The following is a 22,035-nucleotide window of genomic DNA, read 5'->3' on the forward strand; positions in this document are numbered from 1 at the left end:
TACAGCCCTTTCCTCCAAAGACATGTTTCCCAAAAAAGGACAACTCAAAGCTATAAATAGTCAAGTAGAGTCTGTCTTCTGTCTTGGGAAGTGTACATGTGCCAACTGATGTTTTCTGTGACAGTAAATGGCTGTTTCTTCACATCTTTTATGTTCTGCAAGCTTTTGTTTTATGTGATGATTGGGTTGGTGGTCCTCATATCACTGTTAAAATAGAGTCAAGAGATCATTATATTTGGCAATTAACCCACTCACGAGGGTACCTTAGGTGTACCGAACAGAGTTCAAAACGTTCATTTTCTATAAATTGATGTGTTTGCTTCGCAGCCTTCTTTTCAACATAACGCCTGATGTATGAGGTAAATGTGTTCACTGGAGTGTTCTCAAAACCAAAATCACCCTATTCAGATAGACTAAATCTATAATGGCATATATTTGTCAGTTCCACTCCCTGCTGAAAATCTGGTTCATCAAAGCGGGGAGAACATGAAAGGTCATTAAAGAAAAGGCCTCTGTGGAGACATCAAGTGGATATGCATATTCATTTGCTTCTGGCAACCTAATACTTCTTACTGTTAAGTCGTTAGATTTAAACCTAGAAATATTTTAACATAAGCCATGTTGGATATATAACCTGACTGTGATTATTTCTCTAGCCATGCTGTCCCGATCAGCACTTGATAGGATAATTTTTTAAGCTAGAAACGTTCAAACCCTTTGACTTATCAGACATGTAGATATGTCATTGCTCTCATGAATGATTACATCCTCCCAATTTTTCCCTAGCAATGAGAGAAATCATTTTTGTGGAGATTACCATTTTATAGGAAAAAAGTGCATAACTATGAAGAAGGAAAGTGAAAAAAATAAAAGCTGATCAAAGTAACTTTTATTCTAACTCTACAATTAAAATCGGACAATTGAAGGGCACCCGGATGGTTCAGTCAGTTAAGCATCTGAGTCTTGGTTTCGGTTCAGGTCATGATCTCAGGGTCGTGAGATCTGATCTCACTTTGGGCTCCAAGCTCAGTGCAGAATCAGCTTGAGATCCTCTCCTTCTGTCCCTACCCCTACCCCCACTCATGTGCTCTCTCTCTAAAATAAATAAATAAATCTTTAAAAAAAAATAGGGCAATTGAATCCATGAGTTTCATTTTCCTATCCATAAAGTGGGGGTATGAATACTTTTGTCACATATTTATAGGATGATAGAATGAGATAGTGCAGAAAAAACATGTGAAGTTCCTCACAGTTCATAGCAGGCACCTCTAAGCCGAGGCAGATGCTATTGGTTAAATCCAATGGGGTTACTGGGAATTTAAAATTTCTTCTTTGTAAATTTCCTACAATTCGTCTGTATTACTTTTAAAATCATCAAAAACTGACATATATCCATTTTGAAATACACACTCATACACAACTACACAAAAAGAATTATGATTTTTGTTATTACTATTAAAACTTCCAATTTAAAAACAGACATATTGACAATGGAATAGAATAGTGGACCAAGAAATAAACCCAGGCACTTATAGTTAACTTATCTTTGAAAATCTCTTGTCAAATATCAGTTATGTCAGGAGTACACAATGGGGAAAGGATAGTCTCGTCAACAAATGGTGTTGGATCTGATATGCAAAAGATCTGATATGCAAAAGAATGAAATTGGACACTCGTCTTACACCATGCACAGATGTCAACTAAAAATGGATTAAAGATATAAACATAAGACCTGAAATTTTAAAACTCCTAGAAGAAAATATAAAGTAAAGGCTTCATGATAAGTCTTGTCAGTGATTTCTTGGATATGATTTAAAAAAAGCATCAGCAACCAAAGCAAAATCAGGCACGTGGGTCTACATCAAATCAAAGTTTCTGCACTTGAAAGGAAACAGATCAATGGCATGGAAAAGCAACCCACAGAATGGGAGAAAGTTTTTGCAAACTATCTATCTGACAAAAGATTGATCTTCAAATTATAGAAGGAACTTTTACAACTTGATAAGGAAAAAAAAAAACAAATAACCCAATTAAAAAAAATTAGGTAAAGGACTTGAATAGACATTTCCCCAAAGGAGAAATACAAATAGCTAACAGCAGATGAAAAGATGCTCATTATTACTAATCACCAGGGAAATGCAAGTCAAAACCACAATAAGAAATCACCTCATACCTGTCAAGGTGGGTATTAGCCAAAAAGAGATAAGAGGTGTTGACAAGCGTGTGGAGAAATTAGGAACCTTGTCTACTGCTGGCAGGAATATAAATGGTGCAGCAACTGTGGAAAATGGTATGAAAGTACCTCAAAAAGTTAAAAATTAGAATTACCCTTTAATCTCACAACCTCATTTCTGAGTGTATATCCAAAAGAATCGATCTCTGGATGACAAACAGATGTACACACCCCTGTGTTATTCACCAAGGTTAAGAAACAGAAACAACTTAAAAGTCCAACAACAGGGCAGCCTGGGTGGCTCAGTGGTTTAGCGCCACCTTCAGCTGGGGAGCGTGATCCTGGAGTCCCGGAATAGAGTCCCGTATCGGGCTCCCTGCATGGAGCCTGCTTCTCCCTCTGCCTGTGTCTCTGCCTCTCTGTTTCTCTCTGTGTCTCCCATGAATAAGTAAATAAATAAAATCTTTTTAAAAAGTCCAACAACATATTAATGGACAAAGAAAATGTGGTGCATACATAAGCATACAGAGACAGAGAGAGAGAGATACAATAAAATATGATTTAACCTTAGGAAAAAGGTAAGATTGTGCCATACGTGACAACACTGAAGAACCTTGCAAACGTTATACTAAGTGAAAGCAGCCAGTCAAGGAGGACAAATACTGCATGGTTCCACTTACATGACATGCCTAAAAGAATCAAATTAATAGAAACTGAGAGTAGAATGGTGGTTTCCAGGAGCTGGAAGAAAGGGAATAATGGGAAGCTACTATTTACTGGTTATGAACATTCAGTTATGCAAGAGGAAACAGTTCTGGAGACGTGCTGTGCAACACTGTGTGTATGATACACTTAATCGGCTCAGAGGGTAGATCTCATGTGAAGTGTAATTCATTAATTGCAAGCACTGTTCTGATTCCTCCAACCATAGTTCTGAGCAAAAATCCTTAGTTTATTAGAAGTGTGACTAACTCTAAGATGCATAGTTCTCAACCCAAGCCAAATATTTTTGTTATAAAATATCTACTTTATATCAGAGGTCCTTAGGTTTATGAATTCCATGTTAAGAGGGCTTCCTTGGTCCTCTCTATATTTCAAAAATTACCTTAACTCCTTCGACTTTACTGCTGAGGATTTACACTTCCTTGAGCCCAAGTAAGAAAGAGCACAGTGGTTAACAATGTGAGTTCAGGAGTCAGAAGTCTCAGGTAAGATCTTGAGTTAAATTGCTTGACATCCTCATATGTAAAATGTATATAGTGATAGTTTATATCCTAGAAGTTATGATCATTAAATAGGTTCATCCATGTAATGTGTTCTACACTTTTCTTTCTTTTTTTAAAAAAGATTTTTTATTTATTCCAGAGAAAAAGAGAGAGAGAGAGAGAGGGAGGGAGGGAGGGAGAGAGAAAGCAGGAATAGGTGGAAAGGCAGAGGGAGAGGGAGAAAAGCAGACTCTTCACTGAGAGCAGAGCCCAATGTGGGGCTCAATCCCATGACCCTGAGATCATGACCTGAACAAAAAACAAGAGTCAAACAACCCACTGAGTCACCCAAGAGTCCCTGTTCTAAACTTTTCTGGCACATAATAAGTTTTCAATAAAATTGAGTTTCCAACTGCTTCCTATGAAATTAATTTTGTTAGCCACACTCCTATCGTTCCCTGCACCCCTGAACTGTAGGCACAAAAGATGAAATAGAATAACAACTCATATGAAAACCACACAGTGCTCTGCAGTTTCAGAGCACACAATGTGAGCCAGTTGTCCTCGCAAAACTCTCAGCCTTCCAGATTCCAGAGCAGCAAGATGCCAGTGGTGCCCTTTCTGCTTCAAACAGGTGCCTCCCCATAGAAGATGGAGTGCATCTTCTAGATGAAAAGCACAAGGAAATATGATCAATCAAGCATACTTCTGATCTTGAATTTGGAAGGATAAAATGGAAGTTTTGGAAAACCACATGCCATCCATACCAGCTCTCTAGTTGACAGCAGAGCCCAAGCCAGTGATGGAGAATGAATTTCAATTTGATGGATCTCTGTGTCCTACATCTTGGAAATTCTAAATGATGAGGCAATGGGAGCCAACAACTGGTGAAGCTCAGCATCTTTTATATTCAATGACCCAAGCCTATTATTGCATTTCCCCCAGATTTGTCTCCCACATGCAACCTCTCCCACGTCCTGGAGCTCAAGTCTGGTCATGAGTGAGTCCATGGGCTCATCTTTCCCTTCTCCCGTGCAACTGGCCTCCAGACCAACATTTTTCTCTTGAGCCCTCTGTCTTCTCACAGTGATAATTAATATTGAACTGTCCTTTAGTTTTTCTTCAACTCATTGAAGGAGAATTGGATTGTTCTTGTCACACTTCCCAAATTTGAAACACTCTCTATGGTGATTTTAATAAGCTTTTGCCACTTATGTGAAAGCAATAATTTTTAATTTTCAAAGCAGCGAGAAAATGGCTTTAACAGTTCTGCAAAATAGGAAAAAGTAAAGTCCTGGTATAGCCTAATTGATACAAACTAATTAGGAAAATGACCAAGGAGTTTTTCCCATAGCTTTTTAAGTGTTTCCAGCAAAATTGACTTAGGAAGTCATATTTGAGAGTATAAAGATAATGATAAAAATCCATGGGGACTGATGACATTTTCAAAGTCATTATAAAGAATTGGGAAAAAAATCTGGGCACCAGTTCTTTGCCACCCTGTGGGCCATGGAGCTGGTCTGCCAGCACCTCCAGCCTCCTCTTCCCTCTTCCCTTTGGACATCCCCCTGCCTCCTTTCCATTATTCAAAGAAGTCAATGCATTCTCATCTCCCAGTCTTCTGGTTGGGATTCTTCTTTCCATGCTCTTCACATCTTATCTTGTGAGTTTTGCTTTTATTCTCACTTCTGCAGAGGCCTTAAACTGTCCATCTATTCAAGCAGCCCTCAGCCAGGACCAGTCCTTCTCTATAGTCTCTCCTTGGCTACTGTCTTTACATCTTTGACTAACAACTATTAATGCATTGCACATTTATTTTCAATTCTATAATTATAATTATGGGCTGCTTTTCTTCTTGTCCTAGAGTCAAAGTTCCATTAAGTGTCCTTATTCCCCTCCCATGTTTCAGCACCTAGGCAATACCTGAACCACAGATAACACTAATGAATATTTGTAGAATGAAGAAATAAATGAATAACTAAGTGAACTCTATGTTCGCTGTCTGCTGATGATTCAGAATCAGCAATTCAAGTGTACTTGTAGGCAAACATGATAATGTGTCTGGTAACATTCACGTGATTTAATATTTTAGGCAAAATAATTTGAAGGTTGACTCCATCATTGGATGATTTATTTCTTCAGGTATGCACTTCCTGTTTGGCTCTGAACTACATGCAGTAGCTTCAGAGTTATTCATTGTCCAAGATCCCTCAAGGAGAGTAGCCTGGGCAGTGTTGTGGAGACATTAAGAGGGTTTGTAACCTGAAATCTGAAGCCCACCTCCCTGGTCAGCTACCATGTTGGACCATCATGGACTGTCAGTCATGTCTTTTTCTGGCTTTTTATCTATAGAAATTGGGGGGCTGGAATATCTGAGTTTCTCAAGATCTTCACCCAAAAGACAGGACTATAAAGACACATTTCATCTACTGATGTCTTCCCCAGGGCAGATCAGAGTTGGAGCATGCCTGTCTCCCCTCAGGGACTTGACCTATGGGTCATCTCCAGCAAGCACCTAACCAAAGGTCTTATCACCAATGCTGATAAAGCCTCAGGAGATAGCATTCCACGCCATGACTCTGTGCATGGTAAGCATCTTGTTTGTACTTTTAGAGTTAGATTACCTTGCACACTTTCTGTGTTTGTAGCAACGGCTTGTCCTAAAACATTCTGGTCACATGGTATTTACATTGAGAACTAATATTACATATTTAGAGTGAAAGTCATAATCACCAATAAAGCCAAAGCATTTAAAACTACAATTCATGTGTGTATACACACATACACGCCACATATGTACCTGTACACACAGATATGTACAAACAATATTAGGAAAAATATTTTTTGCACACCAGTGAAAAATGTAGACTGATTTTATATTCAGTAGTCTAGCTATTTGGCTCAATTTAGTTTCTGAAATGAAGTTCAGAGTTCTCCAGAATTTCAGTGACTGGTGGTTAGAGCACCATCCCTGAGGCTCTTTCCCCTACCAGGCTTCTCTCTTTGGGCAGGCACTCTCTCATCCTGAGCTTCACTTTCTTTTTCTTCAAAATGGGGATAATGAGAGCACCTACCTCATAAGCTTGCTTTTAAGATTTAAACTAGTTAATATTTGTAAATTTAGTAGTTTGTAGCACATAATAAACTTTACAGGTAAACTTGACACAGAAATAAAATATCATGTTTCTCAAACTGGGACCTATTACCCATGTGGACATGACAATGCACCATGGGATACCCAGGACCATGGAATGCTCCAGAAATGACCTGTGGTAACTACTGTAGTCATTGATGAGTAATAGAACATTTTTTATTTTAAGTAAAGATAGATGCATTAAGGAGTAGACATTTTAAAATCAATTATGAGCTTTCAAGACATTTACTTTTCACAGCTGGCTCCTCAGGCTATATTGCAAGACACTCCATTCCTACCCACTGTATCTTTCAATAATCCAAATTCTAAACAGACTATCAGTTCCTCTGCCAATGATGGCCATTCTCCCTATTGTGACTGCCCATGGAAATCCAGCCCCATTTCCAGAACCACGAAACATTTTATTTTCTGTGAGGGCTCTCTTGAATATGCTACTAAATGTAATTTACCCACCATGAATGTCTAGAACACTATGTGACTATTTCATAACAGCTGTGACATACTGAATAATCATGTCTTAAGTGCATGAACACAACCACTTCCTCTTGGGAGACTGTAAGCAACTTGAGTTCAGATATGATTTCCTCTATTGTGCACTTTCCCTTCCCCCACAGGGTGCCCAGCACAGAGATTCTCACTTTACTATGTGTTTGTTGAAGTGACTAGACCCCATGCCTCCATCAGGAAATGCCTGACACAAGGAAGTTGGAAATCATTCATCTCTTGTCACAATGGCATCAATGGAAAGATAACTACTTCAAATGGCTTATTGACTACAATTCCAGGAAAGTACCAAGAACAAGTGTTCTAATTAATCATCCAGCCACAAACTCCTAACTTTCTGGTGAATCCAATTTGCTTTTCCCCAGGGAGCCTGTTAGCTTGGCTCAGCATCTGCAAAGAGGAGTGATTCAATAAGGTAAGCAACACCTTTAATGAGCAACCTATTTTCAATAAGGTCTAATTCATACCTCAGCGTGAAAAGGAAACCTAAACAGTCTTCCTGGGGTATGAAATGACAGACAATTTCTTATCTAGTCGTGACCTTGAAGATTCTACTAGCCTCATTTTTGTTTTGCTGACTTTCTTTGGAGATAGTTGACAGCAAGGTTTATAGGAAACAACATAAGAGGATTAACTAATTTTTTCACAGTATTTCCTGTGTGCCCACTATGTACCAAAATGATCAAGATGGAGCTTACTTATAGTCAACAGTGAAATTCAGACAACTAAGTGGGAAATTAAATACAGGGTGATATGTTGTGAGAGTGGGAATAGTTTGCCAGATGAATATATAGGATCCAGATTCAATAGGATTTTCCTGTAGAGTGTAAGAGAAATCAAAGAAAAAGCCCAGCCTTTGTCCTGATTACTCAAGGGACACTAGAAGAAAAGCAGGTTCATCCAGGGTAAGGTTGAGGATGACAAAGATAACTTTGATGTTGAACAGGTTGAGAATGAAAGGTCATCAGGGTATCCAAGCAGAAATGTACAATAAAGGGCTGAATATCAGCTCAGGAATTCAAGGGAGAGATCCTGATAAAGGCACACGTTTCTTAGATACAAAATAAGTGATGGTGATTGAAACACCAGGAATGTTTGAGACTAAGAAGAGAAGATGCCTCTAGGGCAGAGTAAAGGATAAGTCCAAGAGGTAGGAAGAAAACCAGTAGTGATGTCATGGAGGTCAAAGGAGATTCAAAGAGAAGGGACTGCTTATTCACATCCAACACCACTGAGCAACCAAGAAAGATGAGTAATGAAAGGGGGAATTATAGGATTTAGCCAAAAGAATCCTATGGTGACCTGAAAATGTAATGTAGTGAAGAGATAGGCACAAAAAACAGTAAGGAGTGGGTGGAGAGTGATGGGAACACACATCAAACAGAGATGGCAAGTGTATACTGCTCTTCTCAGAAGCTTGACGGTGGAGAGAGAGCACGTGCCATCCCAGAGGAGACTTTAACAGAAGGAAGGATTTTTTAAATGGTATTTGGACCTTAAATATATTAATGTATTTTGAAAAAATACCTAGTAGTGAAGAAGAGAGAAAGAGGAAGCAGTACACATTGGAAAGGGGAAAGAATTGGCTCTGAAGCGTGAACAGGATATTTAGGACATTGAACCAGTAGGACTTAGGTAACCAAATCCAGTGGCCCACAGAGAATTAATACACCAAGTCATGAAAATGGACAAGTTCATTAAGCTCAGAGTTTTTATCCTTACCAATATTCAGAGTTCTGGAAGTCCCATATAGGTTCTGGATCTGTCTTAGATCTTCGGAGAGGTCTTGGAGAAAATATCTATATCTTCTGCAGCTTTCCTCACCTGAAACAACACGGTTGGACCACCTGTTCCACAAAGTGTATCCCCATGGAAGGGGCTCCTTTGCACATGAAATGTAACCTGAGAAGGCTCTCAGCAAGCACCTCCAGGCTCCTCTCCTTCCTTACACCCTTTCTGAGCAGATGTGGGATACTGGCTGAAGAGCTGGGAATACCCAAAATCCTAGAAAGGTGGATATTCTTTTTTTGCACTTGCTGACTCAAGATAGGTGGGGACTTGTGGCCATTTTAAGGCTCAGAATATTGGACCCTTCTTTGCTAAAACTGACCCACTGGGTGAAGTTACTCCCTCTTCATCTCCCAAATTTCTTTTTTCATGTAAACCATTTCACTCGACCTAGGCAAGAAATTTCTGTTCCTCTCATTTATTATTTTTCTCCTAAGGGTCCCAGTTGTAGTTATTTTTAATACCCAAATCATGCCACCTAAGACCCAGGGAACTAGTTGCTCAAAATTATTCCCCTCGATGTCCCCCCAGTCCCATTCCCAAGTGTTCTCCTCTAGAGTCTTCCACACATGCCCACCAGCCAGTGGTCATGCCATTTTCATTTTAGCTTCCTCATTACACCATGAGGTCACTCTTGCCACTGCCACCCTTCCTGCCATCTTTGTTCTGCTATGATTACCTTTCACAAGATTGTGTTGATCCCTGGGAAGGGAAGGGGCCAAAGGGAAGGAGAAGCTGAGAGTAACTCACCTCCCACTACTAAAGGTGGCTGTTCTGGGACACCAGGAGAGAGACCTGACCTCAGGTTCAACTCCAAGCTGTTTCTAGGATTTGTTCTTATGGAATGAGGGAGTTCAGCATATGGTCCTATCACCACTGCTTGGAGTCTTCTGAGGTTCTCCATGCCTTAGAATCCAGGCATAAGACCTCTAACCCCGAAGAATAATATTTCATCTCCTAGCATGAGTGCTGCCTTCTTGAATCCCCATTTCACACCCTAGGATTAACCTCTGTCTCAGCAGGTTGGCAGCCTGATTGGCAATGAAAACCCAGTACTCTTGGAAGATGTCCACTCTGCATTCCATGGCCCCCAAAAGACCATCCCAATAGTAGCACAACATTCCTGAGTCTGACACCTACCGGTTTCTAAAAGGTATTTCTATTCTCAGGTGCAACTAATTTCTTCACCTATTATTCTAGTCCCATTGGATGGATCTCCATCTGGACTACGTGGAAATTTCAGCTGTGGATTTTTGAAAGGCAAATGCCTCACTCTGAACATACCCACTGCTGTGGACTGAATTGTGTCCCCTAGTAGTGATACATTGAAGTGACTCTATCTAGAGATAAGGCCTTTTAGGAGGCAATTAAAGTGTTGAATGAGGTCATATGGGTAAGGCCCTAGTCCAATAGAATCAGTGGCCTTATAAGAAGAATATCTCCTTCTCTCAGTCTCTGTCTCTGTCTCTTTCATTCTCTGCTATGTGGGGACAAGGAGAAGATGGCCATCTCTAAGTCAGGAAGAGGGCCTCACCAGAACACAATCAGCCATGTTGGTACTGATCTGGGAACTTGTAGCCTCCAGAACTCAGAAAATAATGATCTGTTGCTAAGCCACCAGGACTATGGTATTTTGTCATGGCAGGCTTAGCAAACCAATACCTTGCCTGGCATCTGTAGGGATAGCACAAGGATAAGTAAAGATGAATCACCTCTGTAGCCAGAGTACCATGATGTAGCCAGCATCTAGGCCTATTTTGTTGTCGCCATATGCCTCAAATAGGAAAGAAGGTCACTTCTTCCCTGAACTTCTGCTTCATTTTCAGATTTTGTGGTAGTTAGCTGAGGGCCATGTACCTTCTTTCCAAACTTTAGTCGCTAAACTGGTTTTCTATCTTATCTACATCTCACTAATCTCTCCTATAATGCATAAGGGATTATTGGACATGGCCACTTTTTTTTCCAGATTGGATACCTATTCCTTCTGCGACAAAAGCTCTTGACCTCTTAGCCCATAGACACTTTTGGAGAATATGAGTAAAGCCAACACTACTCCTGAAAAATATACATACATATATGCCTACAAATTGCATGTGACTTGGGGGTTCGGGTAATCATAGTTCTCCCAAGGCAAAGTTGCCAGTCTGAAGATTCATTACCTACAGCCTTGCAACACAAAGCTTAGTCTTCCAATAAATAACATTACAGAGGGCAGAAAGTCAGGCCACACCCAGGACCTGCTGCATCAGAATCTGCATCTGAATAAAACTCCATGTGACTGTATTCACACTCAAACTTGGGAGGCACTGTACAAGTTTTGCTATAAACAACTAATTTATACACATAGTATGAGTGCAGTGAGTCATTATAATTTTGTCTTGTCTACCAGAGAATGACAATAATTAAACAATTCCCACTCTGAGTGTTTCTCCAAAGAGAACTGAGAAATGAGAACAGACATATTGCCAATTCTCTGCCAAGAAGTAATAGAAGGGGGATTCTTCATCCAAGTACCCTTTCTGACCTGGCCTCCTATGTCCCCTCATTTGCATCTTTATGTTATAGGTTTCCTTACTGAGTATTCTTTCCTGATAAAATATCCCCAATGCTCAAATAAAAAGGGCAACATTGAGGTCACCAAAATAACTCCTTTTACTGCTTTTTGAATTTCAGGCACTAAATCAGATGGGAAAAAAATGATCCCTCAAAACATTTCCATATGTTCTGACAATATGATCCCATTGTATCATTTACAAACTTCACATACTAAATTAAAAACTGTATTTACTTCATCTTCTTGGCGTGAAATCACCCCTAGAGTCTGACCTTCTATGAATGTAACCACAGCTGACAAATCAATCTTGTTACAGCAAGCAATGAGGGAGACACTTCCCTGCTCCCTGAGCGATTGAAATGTACAGCTGTCTCTTGTACATATTTTAATTAGAGATTTTTGCTTTTCTGTGCCCTGAGGCTTTTTGTGACAGGTACGTTTCCTAAGACTCATGATAAAAATAATGATATTGCATGATGCAAATTCACGCAACAGAGCATGGGTACCGGACTTCTTCCACTTGGATTTCTGTCATGGCTGAAGGATGTCAATGGCTGTTGTCAAGGCTGAAAGTTAGGGAATGGAGTGGATGAAAGAAGGTGAAAAGAATGCAGTGTGTGTGTGTAATCTCAGACATGCTGCCATGACCTCTAATGCCAAGCCATTCTCCTTTCTTCACCCAAAGACTCTCAGAGGCAGCACACAAGACAAGAATTTTGTCCATAGAGGATCAGCTACCAGCTTTTGGTTCCATAGATGTATGTAGGTGGATTCCATGATTTTTATGATGTGAACTTCCCTGGGAATGAGGCTATTGCATGTTAAATCCATCTTCTTTCCCTCTGTTCCATCTCTCCTTTGGAAGGACATTCCATGGACACCCTCTTCCCAGGAAACTGCCATCTGCCCATGTTCAAAAACCTCACCTCCTTGCCTTCAACTGAAAGTCTTCTCCTGCTCATTTTGAATCCAATCCTCTCTAAAACCAGCCCCAGGTCCTTCACGCACTCGTGCACAGGTGCGCACAAACACACACACACACTTTCAGATACTCAAAAACATACTAGGAGGAAATGCTTAATGCATTATAGTAAGCTTCAGAAGTGAGTAGAAATGAAACACGTAGCTGCAAGGGATGTTATTTTTTGTACAACAGCCTGGGAGGAGGTAAAGAGGGAAGATATATAAGGGTCAGGATGTATTTTGATTTAAAATAGTGTTTCTAACCTGGAAAGATGTCAAGTTGCTCTTTGCTTGTAGATTTTTGGTCCATATCTTTACTTCTGATGGAGTGTTGACCCTAAATCATGGAATTTCCAAACACCACCACCATCAAACTGGGTGACTGTGGACAGTTTTTGAGTATTCAAGTATTATTTGTTATATATAAAAAATTGAGAATATACCCCTGTCTTGAAATACTGGCTTTAAAAATGTGATGTTTTCAATTGTATGGTTGGGTTGCATTAGTCAGTGATTGAGGCTGAAGCGAATGTCCTTCAGATCTTGGGGGATGAACCCAAAACACTTCCCTTACTCTCCAACATGCACATCCAGTGATGTCTGAGAGTCTCTCTCTCAGGATTGCATTCACAAACCTAGGCTGCTTCCTCTGATGATAACCTCATTTTCAACATGAGCACCCAAGGAGAAGAGACGATGGAGAGTCATGTGGGTGGCTTCATGGCTGGGCTACATCACTACCATCTTCGTCCCATGGGCTGCAACCAAACTGCAAGGCAAACTGAAAAACTTAGTCTTCTCCATGAACAAAAATGGGAAATGGGGCAGGCTCTCCTTTCCAGCATGTGTGACTCCCTGGGCACCACAGATTTTTGTCAAGTGGTGGCCAGGGACTCTTCTTGACCTTGACCTTATTCCTCAAGTTGACATACAGAAAATTGTATGTAGATTTCATGAAAGCAAACACATGAATAATCCCCCAACACATGTGCTACAGCTTCATGTTTTCCTTGCTACTAGATACAGGATTCTGTTTTACTAAAACAAAAACAAAACGTTGTGTGAGAGTGTGTGTGTCCATTAGAGAATAGTCCTTCTCTGAAAAGGTGTTATAAAAATATTTTAAAACATCTTCCTTGATAATCCCTAGAAGCTCCAAATAGCAAAGTCTGCATTTCATCTGTTTTCTGTAGCCTAATTTTCCATTCACCTCCCCAACTCCCACATTCTCTTTGCCCTCCTATCCATGAGCATAAACCTTCTCCAGCCAGTGGCCCTATTTTATACTAAAATTAAATTTAATTAAAACTATTTAATTCTGAAAAAAATGGATCTGTAAAAAAATTGAGTACAGAATTAACCTAGAATACACAGGATATCTATTTATGATAAAGGAAATGTTTTAAATCAATGTGAAAAGAAGGGAATTTTTGGCAAATGGTGTTAGTACGATTAGCTATCTGTTCAAGTAATAGAAAAACATAACATCCTCACACTCCACCACAGTAAAATTTCAGATAAAAAACATAAACATTTAAAAAATTGACACTATAAAAATACTAGAAGATCAGAGAAATTATTTATAATATTAGAATAATGAAGATTTTTTAAAGTAGCGCACATTCTCCACACATTGGAGAAAACTGTGAATGAGTTCCTAAGATTGCCCCTGATGTTTTGAGGAAGATGGCTAAAAGTTTTACTAATGAAGATGATCTGGTAAAAATGCAGATTTTAAATCTGGGAGCAAAATTGTATTTAACCAACTCCAAACAGACAAAATTGCTTACCCAGTACATATTAAATCTCGGCAAGTATGATCAAAACTACGATATCAGAAACCATACAAGATTTATTAGGCAGCTTGTTGTTCCGAATGAGAAGAGTGGAGCTTTAAGTAAATATGCCAAAAAAATATTCCTAGCACAAAAACCTGCACCACTGCTTGAATCTCCCTTTAAAGATAGGGATCATTTCCAGCTTGGCACTTTATCTCATACTCTCAACACTAAAGCTATCGGGTACCTGGAATTATCTAATTGGCCAGAGGCGGCGCTGGACCCATCAGTTCGAAATGTAGAAGTAATAGAGTTGCAGGCAAAAGAATGGACTCCAGCAGGAAAAGCAAAGAAAGAGAATCCTGCTAAGAAATTTTATTCTGATTCTGAGGAGGAAGAGGACTCTTCTGATAGCAGCAGTGACAGTGCTGGGGTTTACAATTTATTGAAAACACTTTGTTCACTGTAGCTTATGTGCTGTGCCTCCAAAAAAAACCAATAAGGCCTAGTACATGATATTCAACAAATGGGTTCAAATACAGTTTATACTATTACTATAAAAAAAATCCACAGGCCATATTAATAAATTTGACATAAACATTTTAAACTTCTGTATTATAACGACATAGAAAATTACCTTCTAATCATTCACTTCCTGTGATTTAATATTTCACAATTTAGTAAAATATTACATGCTATAAATAAACAGAACTTGTGGGAAAAGAGAGCTATTCACTTTTCATTTCAAACTTTTGCTACATTCTGAAATTTCCAAAAGATAAACTGGGAATATTTTTTAATACACAGGTTTAATTTTCCTCAAATTACAAAAAATGTATACAAATCAGGCAAAGATAATAAAAAGTCAGTGAAAAGATGGCCAAGGGCATTGATGGTCATTTACAGAAAAGCTGACCAATAACCAATAACGATCAAAAAGTTCTTAATTCAAAATCAAAGATGTGCAAATCAAAAATAGTAATGATAAATTTCATTGTTTTTAACTTACCAGAGAGTCAAAAGAGGAAAGATATTGACAATTCCTGGTGCTGATGTTGGTTGAGGATATAGACAATCTCTCAATATGCAGGTAGGACTTTATAGGTATACAAAATTGTGGCATTCAATTTGCAAATATAAATCAAAATATTAATATACTTAACCTTTGCCTTAGAAATCTACTGCTAGAACTTTATCCTACATATATCTTGCTTTCAAAATGTTTGCAAAGGAAAGGCGCCTGGGTGGTGCAGTCGGTTAGGTGAGCAGCTCTTGGTTTCAGCTCAGGTCATGGTCTCAGGGTCTCGATCTCAGGGTCGTGAGATTGAGCCCCATGTGGGTCTCTGTGCTCAGCATGAAGCATCCTTAAGACTTTATCTCTCCCTCTCTCTCTGCCCCTCTAGCCCCCCCAGTAAAGAAATAAACCTTAAAAATTTTAAAGAATAAAATGTTTGCAAAGGTATATATACGTGCAAGAATACCCCTTGTAGCATGGTTTATAATACCAAAAACCAAATAGAAGTGAAGAACCATCAGTAGGAAACACATCATGTGTTATGATAAATGCAAATATTAGAATACTCACAACTGAATGGGAAGAAATCAGAGTGGGACACAAACCATGAGAGACTCCTAACTCTGAGAAACAAACAGGGTTGATGAGGGGGAGCTGGCCAGGGATGGGTAACTGGGTGATGGGCGTGAAGAAGGACACGTGATAGGATGAGTACTGGGTGTTTTAAGCAACTGATGAATTATTGAACACTGTATCTGAAACTAATGATATACTATATGTTGCCTAATTGAATTTAAATAAAAAACGAATATTCACAGCAGGAAGAATAAAAAAGCTTTTCCTTTACTGATAGAAAAAGGCTAAAAAATATTTGAAGGGGAAAGAGCAAGTGCAAAAGAGCAAGATCTCTCTATCTTTGTTTCATGGGGGAAAAGAATCTCAAGAAACTGCTAAAAGTTTAAACAGAGCTTGTGGGAAAAGAAAGACATTCCCTTTTCATTTCAAACTTTTGCTATGTTCTGTAGTTTCCAACTTTATCTGAATATTTCTTATTATTTAAGTTATAATTATGAAAAGCAATTATAATTGTGGTTGTCAGGATGAGATTTGGAGTTAATATTTTACTAGGGTAAATCCTCATCTCACTAAGGTATGTTAGAAGAGAACCTTAACGACCCATCCACATTCTTTCCAATCATATTTCACCGCAAATCCTCTAGAATACCATGTACTACACATCACACAAGCACTGGTACAAAGCTCTAATTTATGACAGCACATAATCTGTGTAGTGGTTTTCAAGACTGACCATGAATCCTCTGCCCCCAGACATCCATGCCCTTTGCAATGTGACACGGCAACTCTTCCCATTAAGGGAGTGAGCTTATTTCTCCATCCCCGAAGCTGGTTGGGCCCAGAGATGTGTGTGGGAAGAATACAGCCTGACACTAGTCCCCAGCCCGGGCTCCCCGAGCCCTTGCAGCTTGGATTCCTGCCACGGACACTGTCCCAGGAACAAGCCTGGAGGGACAGAATTGTAGCTCAACCGCTCATAATTACTCACCTTCTATATAAAGGCAGTATTTATAGGGCTACCGGGAGTCCAAAGATGAAAGGCCTGCCATGAAGGTCTTCCAATCATTCGTGGGAGACATAGTCATGCCACCTCTCGCCGTACTTCAAGTTTGAGTCAGGCCCCTCTTTCTTGAGACAACCCTCCTGGAGTCCACACATTTACTCTCTGGGCTTGTTATGGGCTCAGTTGTGCTCCCTCAAAATCCCTGTGTTGAAGTCCCAACCCCTGGTGTTCAGAGTGTGACTGTATTTGAAGATGTGGTGTTCAGTAGGTAATTAAGGTAACAGAAGGTCATGAGGGCATGCCCCAGCCCAATATGACTGGCGTCCTTATAAGAAGAGTCGATGAGGACACAGTCACACACAAAGGGATACCTGTGTGAGGACACGGGGAGAAGAAGGCTGTCTACACCCCAAGGAGAGCGGCCTTAGGAGAAACCCATCTTACTGACACCTTGGTTTGGGATTTCTAATTCTCCAGAACTATGAGGAAACAGACTCCTGTGTTTAAGCCCAGGTCTACAGTATTGGTTACCTTGTGTGTGCTTCCTTGCTGTGTTGTAAGCACGTGTGGAATCTCGAATCTCCTTGCTAGACAGGGAAATTCTAGGGGAGATTTGATTCCACTCATTTTTGTTGAACAGAGTAGGCTCATCGGCTTGAAGCCTGGACCCTTCATGCAGACTCCAGCAATCCCATTCTGTGCCAACGTTCAGACTTTCACTGCTGCTCATCACAGTTCTTGGTCCCTCCTGGGGTCTAGTGTCTGGTACTTGGGCACCTGCAACTCTTCTCTGTATCCCCCTCCCATGCCCAGGTCAGTGGTCAACACCTGGCAGGCTCTCAACAATGATCTACGGACTCACCAGGGTGACAGAAGCTGGAGAAATGATGCTTCCTGAAGCAAGAAGGGGGCAGATCCAGGGCTACAACTAGGCTAAGGAATGAATTTTGTATATCCTAGAATTTGTAAGATAACTGGGAAATCATGCAGATCCACGAATCGCCTTGTCTGGTTATACAACGGCCTGGGATGATTCCAATGTGTCTACAAATTCAACCTAATGCAGAGCCTAAAACAGACGATGACATTGGGGGGAAGACTCCAGAAAGCCTGGAGCCCCTTAAACTTCCTGGAGTCACGGACTCTGCACACTACTGGTCCACATCTGTCTACTGGTCAGGCGCTCAGGGAACAGTGACTGTATTCAATGTCACCATCATGCCTCAGCAACTTGTCACGGGGATGACCCTCTGTTTGGAAGCACAAAGGGGCAAGGGCCCCCCAGCTCTATGAAATGCAAAGTATGGTATCTATCTTTGGCTCAGAAATATATCCCCGGAAAAGGCAAAAATATATTTGCTGAATATCGGAAGCCACAAGTGGTTACATATCTGACTAAAAGTTCTCCAAGATGTACTGAGGGTAGGAACACACAGGACTGGTGGACATGTGATTTTGTTTTGTTTTGTTTTGTTTTGTTTTGTTTTGTTTTGTTTTTGGCCTGAGGTAGTTCTCAGAGACAATCTGGAAGACCATTTCACCAGGCAGCCCCAGGCCCCCAACATAATTTTTTCTGAACTCATGCTTGCTCTCATCCCATGAAGGCTTATGGTGAGGCAGCCTGCATTTCTTTCTTCTTGCTCTTAGCATTTCCTTCCCACATTGGGCATTGTTTTTCCTCTCTTCCTCGCAGTAACACCCCAAGTTTCTGCACATATTCATTCTGCGCCCACTGTACCTGTCTTCTCTGGGGAGCCACCTGTCACCTTTGAAGTGTCGTTATTGTCATTTTCTGCTTCCAAGCTACCAGGCACAAGGTGTTTTATAAGGTAGGCAGAGCACCGTTATTCAACAGTGAAGCATCAGGAGACGGAAACTAGGTTCTCTACGCCAAGTTTAGAACAGGAAAAATCGATTATACCCTTAAGAATGATGATCTACTGTACTCTGCTATTCACGAATGCATTGTGGATCGGAAGCTGGAGGCAGATAGTGGGAAATTAACATAAATTGAGGTTTCTTAGATGGTCTATAGTTGGAAAGTTGCACTCTTCAGAGGAGAAAGTCATAAAGCACTATTACCAGATGTTTTTTTGGCAGACTTTAATTATTCTCCTGCTCCCTGTCTTTTTAACGATATCCACTGGAGACAGCTACTAACTCATGCATCCCTATTTTGTTATCCAGTGGAGGGACATGCCCCTGGGATTCTGAGTTCTTCTTATGTGTGCTCTATTCCCCATAGGTCTGAATTGTCAAACAATTACAAAATGCCATCAGCAACTCTAGCAAATGAGCCAAGGGTTTGGAAGTATAAGTGGACAGAGACATCCTACGTGAGGACTAAAAGGTATCCCTGGGTGGCGCAGCGGTTTGGCGCCTGCCTTTGGCCCAGGGCACGATCCTGGAGACCCAGGATCGAATCCCACGTCGGGTTCCGGTGCATGGAGCCTGCTTCTCCCTCTGCCTGTGTCTCTGCCTCTCTCTCTCTCTCTCTGTGACTATCATAAAAAAAAAAATTATAAAAGGTAAAGATCGTGACAATATTTATGAGGCGATATCACACAGCACAACAGAATATGGCACTATGCACAGAGCTAAGGGTTTGCATTCTTCAAACACCATGATGACTTAGCTCAATGAAAAGATCCTGAGGATTCAAAACATGTCTTCTTTCAGAATTTATTTCCCACCTGGAAACGCTGTCCTTATTAACCAACTGACCACAAAGATTGCTTCTGCTGGAAATAGCAAGGGAAAAAGAACAGTCTTCAGAATATTACCAGTTAGAAAACACTGATTCTGTGCAGGGAAAAAAGAAATCCTCTCATTTCAGTCGTGGCTTTTTTCCCAGTGTAATAGTAAAATTGGGTTGAAAATAGATGTAAGACTTATCAAGAAATTTCCCTAATTGCAGGCAAAGATACCACATACGGGTTCCCAAATTTAAAACCCTTTCCTCACATTCTAATCTTTTCTAAACTTTGGCTCTATCCCAGTGTATTTCCAAATTCACAGGTCTCTGCCAGCCCTTTCAAGGATTATTTTTAAGAGGATTCTGGCCTTTCTGTGCTTAATGATTTAAAGCAGAGCCAAACTACCAGGAAAGTGGCAAGGAATGCTCTGGTTGACAACGATTCCTTTCAGGATTGCACTGAAAACTTTACTGAGTCTCCGAAGAGGGTAGAAGAATGATCTGAATTGATTCTTATAAAAATTTTTGAAAAGAAAATTTTGTTTTGTTGGAATTGATCTGGAGTGTGTAAATGCATGTCTCCCCAGAACATGAGGACAGTTTATTTTATCAAGTAAATTAAATATGCCTTCCGAAGTACTGTCGCAGTTGTTAAGCTATTTAACTAACTTTTCTATCCTTAATAGTATAAGCATCTATGTAATCCTTTTCTACTAGTACTCAAAATTCAAGTTAAGGTGATCTGAACTAGTAAGGATTTGCTACATGTATTCACTTCTGATCTTAAAAGAATAAAATGATTTATTAAAAATAAGATACTTGAAAGCCAAATGTGCTTTAGAAAACTGAGCTATCATCATTTGCCTATTTTTTTTTAAAGGGATAAGAATCAGCAAGGGTATAAAATTTTAAATCAGAGGCTCACTCGTGACCACACAAAGAGGCAAAATATTTTTAAAGGAGGTTATTAAGGCATGAATCACTTTTATGAGGACATGTCAGGCTGTGCCACATGCAGAGAAAATTCAACAGAGTATCTATGAATTGTCAATCATTTCGTTTTGCTGTTTGACCTTCCCTCTCCTTGACCTTCACAACCATAGTCAGCCCGACAAGAAAGGTTGACATAGCTGAACAGATAAAATTACAGCCTGGGTTCATTCTAAGAAGTCAGCTTCTGTGTGATTTAGAAACAGAGTTTCTAGTTTAATACATTATGAAGTAGAATCAGGACATTACTTTCCATTTGTTTGACTTGAAAAGGATCTTTAAAAATATAAATCATCAAATTACCTAGACTATTCTAGGCTTATCCAAATATTTAGTTTATTTCCTCGTAGAGTAAATATGAGGAAATTTTCATTTTATACATTAAAGTAAAATGCAGAGTAAATAAGTAAAATAATGTAATATGCACTGATACCAGTATGGGGTGATTTTTTTTTCAATTTTTATTGCACAGTTGCTATTAGAACAGTAATAGAAAGACAATTATTTAAATTCACTTATAGTAGTGACACCAAGGAAGCCAATGCACTGTCCCCATTTGGAATTTAGCAATCAGTTGAAATGATTGTGCTTAACATTTATTGAGGGAAACAGCCTTCATATACATTTCAAGTACTAGGTCCATATGCATTTAAAGGAGCAGTTACACCTTTCACTCATGGACATAGTAGAGCAGCAGCATTCCAGACAAGAGCTACAAAAACACCTGATAAAATTAAAAGGCCATTGCACAAAAATGTTTTCTTTCCTTGGGTATCTTAAAAGAAAGAATAATGTATGCAGGATGATAAGAATCTGATGGAAAAAAAGAGCAACTGAATTCTGAACCAAGGAATTTCCTGCAGGAAGATCCTAGGAATCTAAATTTCCATCACCATCTGTAAGGCTTTGTTTCAGAGAGACCATCTGGATTCATAGCCAAAGCATAGAAGTAGAATCAGCACACCTAGGCTTCAGAATGACATTTAAGTTCCTTGAATGTCAACTTTCTCTAGGGTCTAAAATGGGGAAAATAAAATCTGTTGCTCTTTTACTTTCTAACACGTCATTTATAGAAAGACTCTGAACTCTTAAGATCAACTCCTGTAGTCTAGATGTCTAAGAAAGTATCATGATCATACAAAATGTCAACGTGTAGGTTATTCAGAGTTTTCTCCAAAGGAATTCAAAATAAAAAACAAGATTTGCTTATTGAAGCACTTTAGGAACCAAACTAAGTTTTCCAGATTCATCCATGTCTCCTTACAAAGTGATGCAAATAAACTCAATAGGCTCTAATACACAAATAATATAAAAAATTATTTCCTTTCCTTCTGCCCAGTACTGACTATGGTGTGCTAAGCCGTAAAACCAACATCCAATTCATAGACTTCCAATTGGACCACTTTATTTTTTTTAATATTTATTTATTTATTTATTTATTTATTTATTTATTTATTTATTTATGATAGAGAGAGAGAGAGAGAGAGAGAGAGGCAGAGACATAGGAGTAGGGAGAAGCAGGCACCATGCTGGGAGCCCGACGTGGGACTTGATCCCAGGACTCCAGGATCGCACCCTGGGCCAAGGACAGGTGCTAAACCGCTGAGCCACCCAGGGATCCCCTGGACCACTCTATA

General features: G+C 39.7%; 1 long non-coding RNA gene across 3 annotated transcripts in view; it reads right to left on the reverse strand.

The window, feature by feature from the left end:
* Positions 1–22,035, reverse strand: part of LOC140621937 (uncharacterized) — a 56,440-nt gene that overhangs the window by 20,254 nt on the left and 14,151 nt on the right. For 2 of the 3 annotated variants that reach the window (XR_012021678.1, XR_012021676.1), the window contains exon 2: positions 8,759–8,860. The exons of the other annotated variant lie outside the window; for it this stretch is intronic. This is a non-coding gene — a long non-coding RNA (uncharacterized lncRNA). The remainder of the gene's footprint in view (positions 1–8,758; positions 8,861–22,035) is intronic. 3 annotated transcript variants of the gene reach the window in all.

This window comes from Canis lupus, chromosome 31, assembly GCF_048164855.1.
Source record: "Canis lupus baileyi chromosome 31, mCanLup2.hap1, whole genome shotgun sequence".
Lineage (NCBI taxonomy): Eukaryota > Metazoa > Chordata > Mammalia > Carnivora > Canidae > Canis > Canis lupus.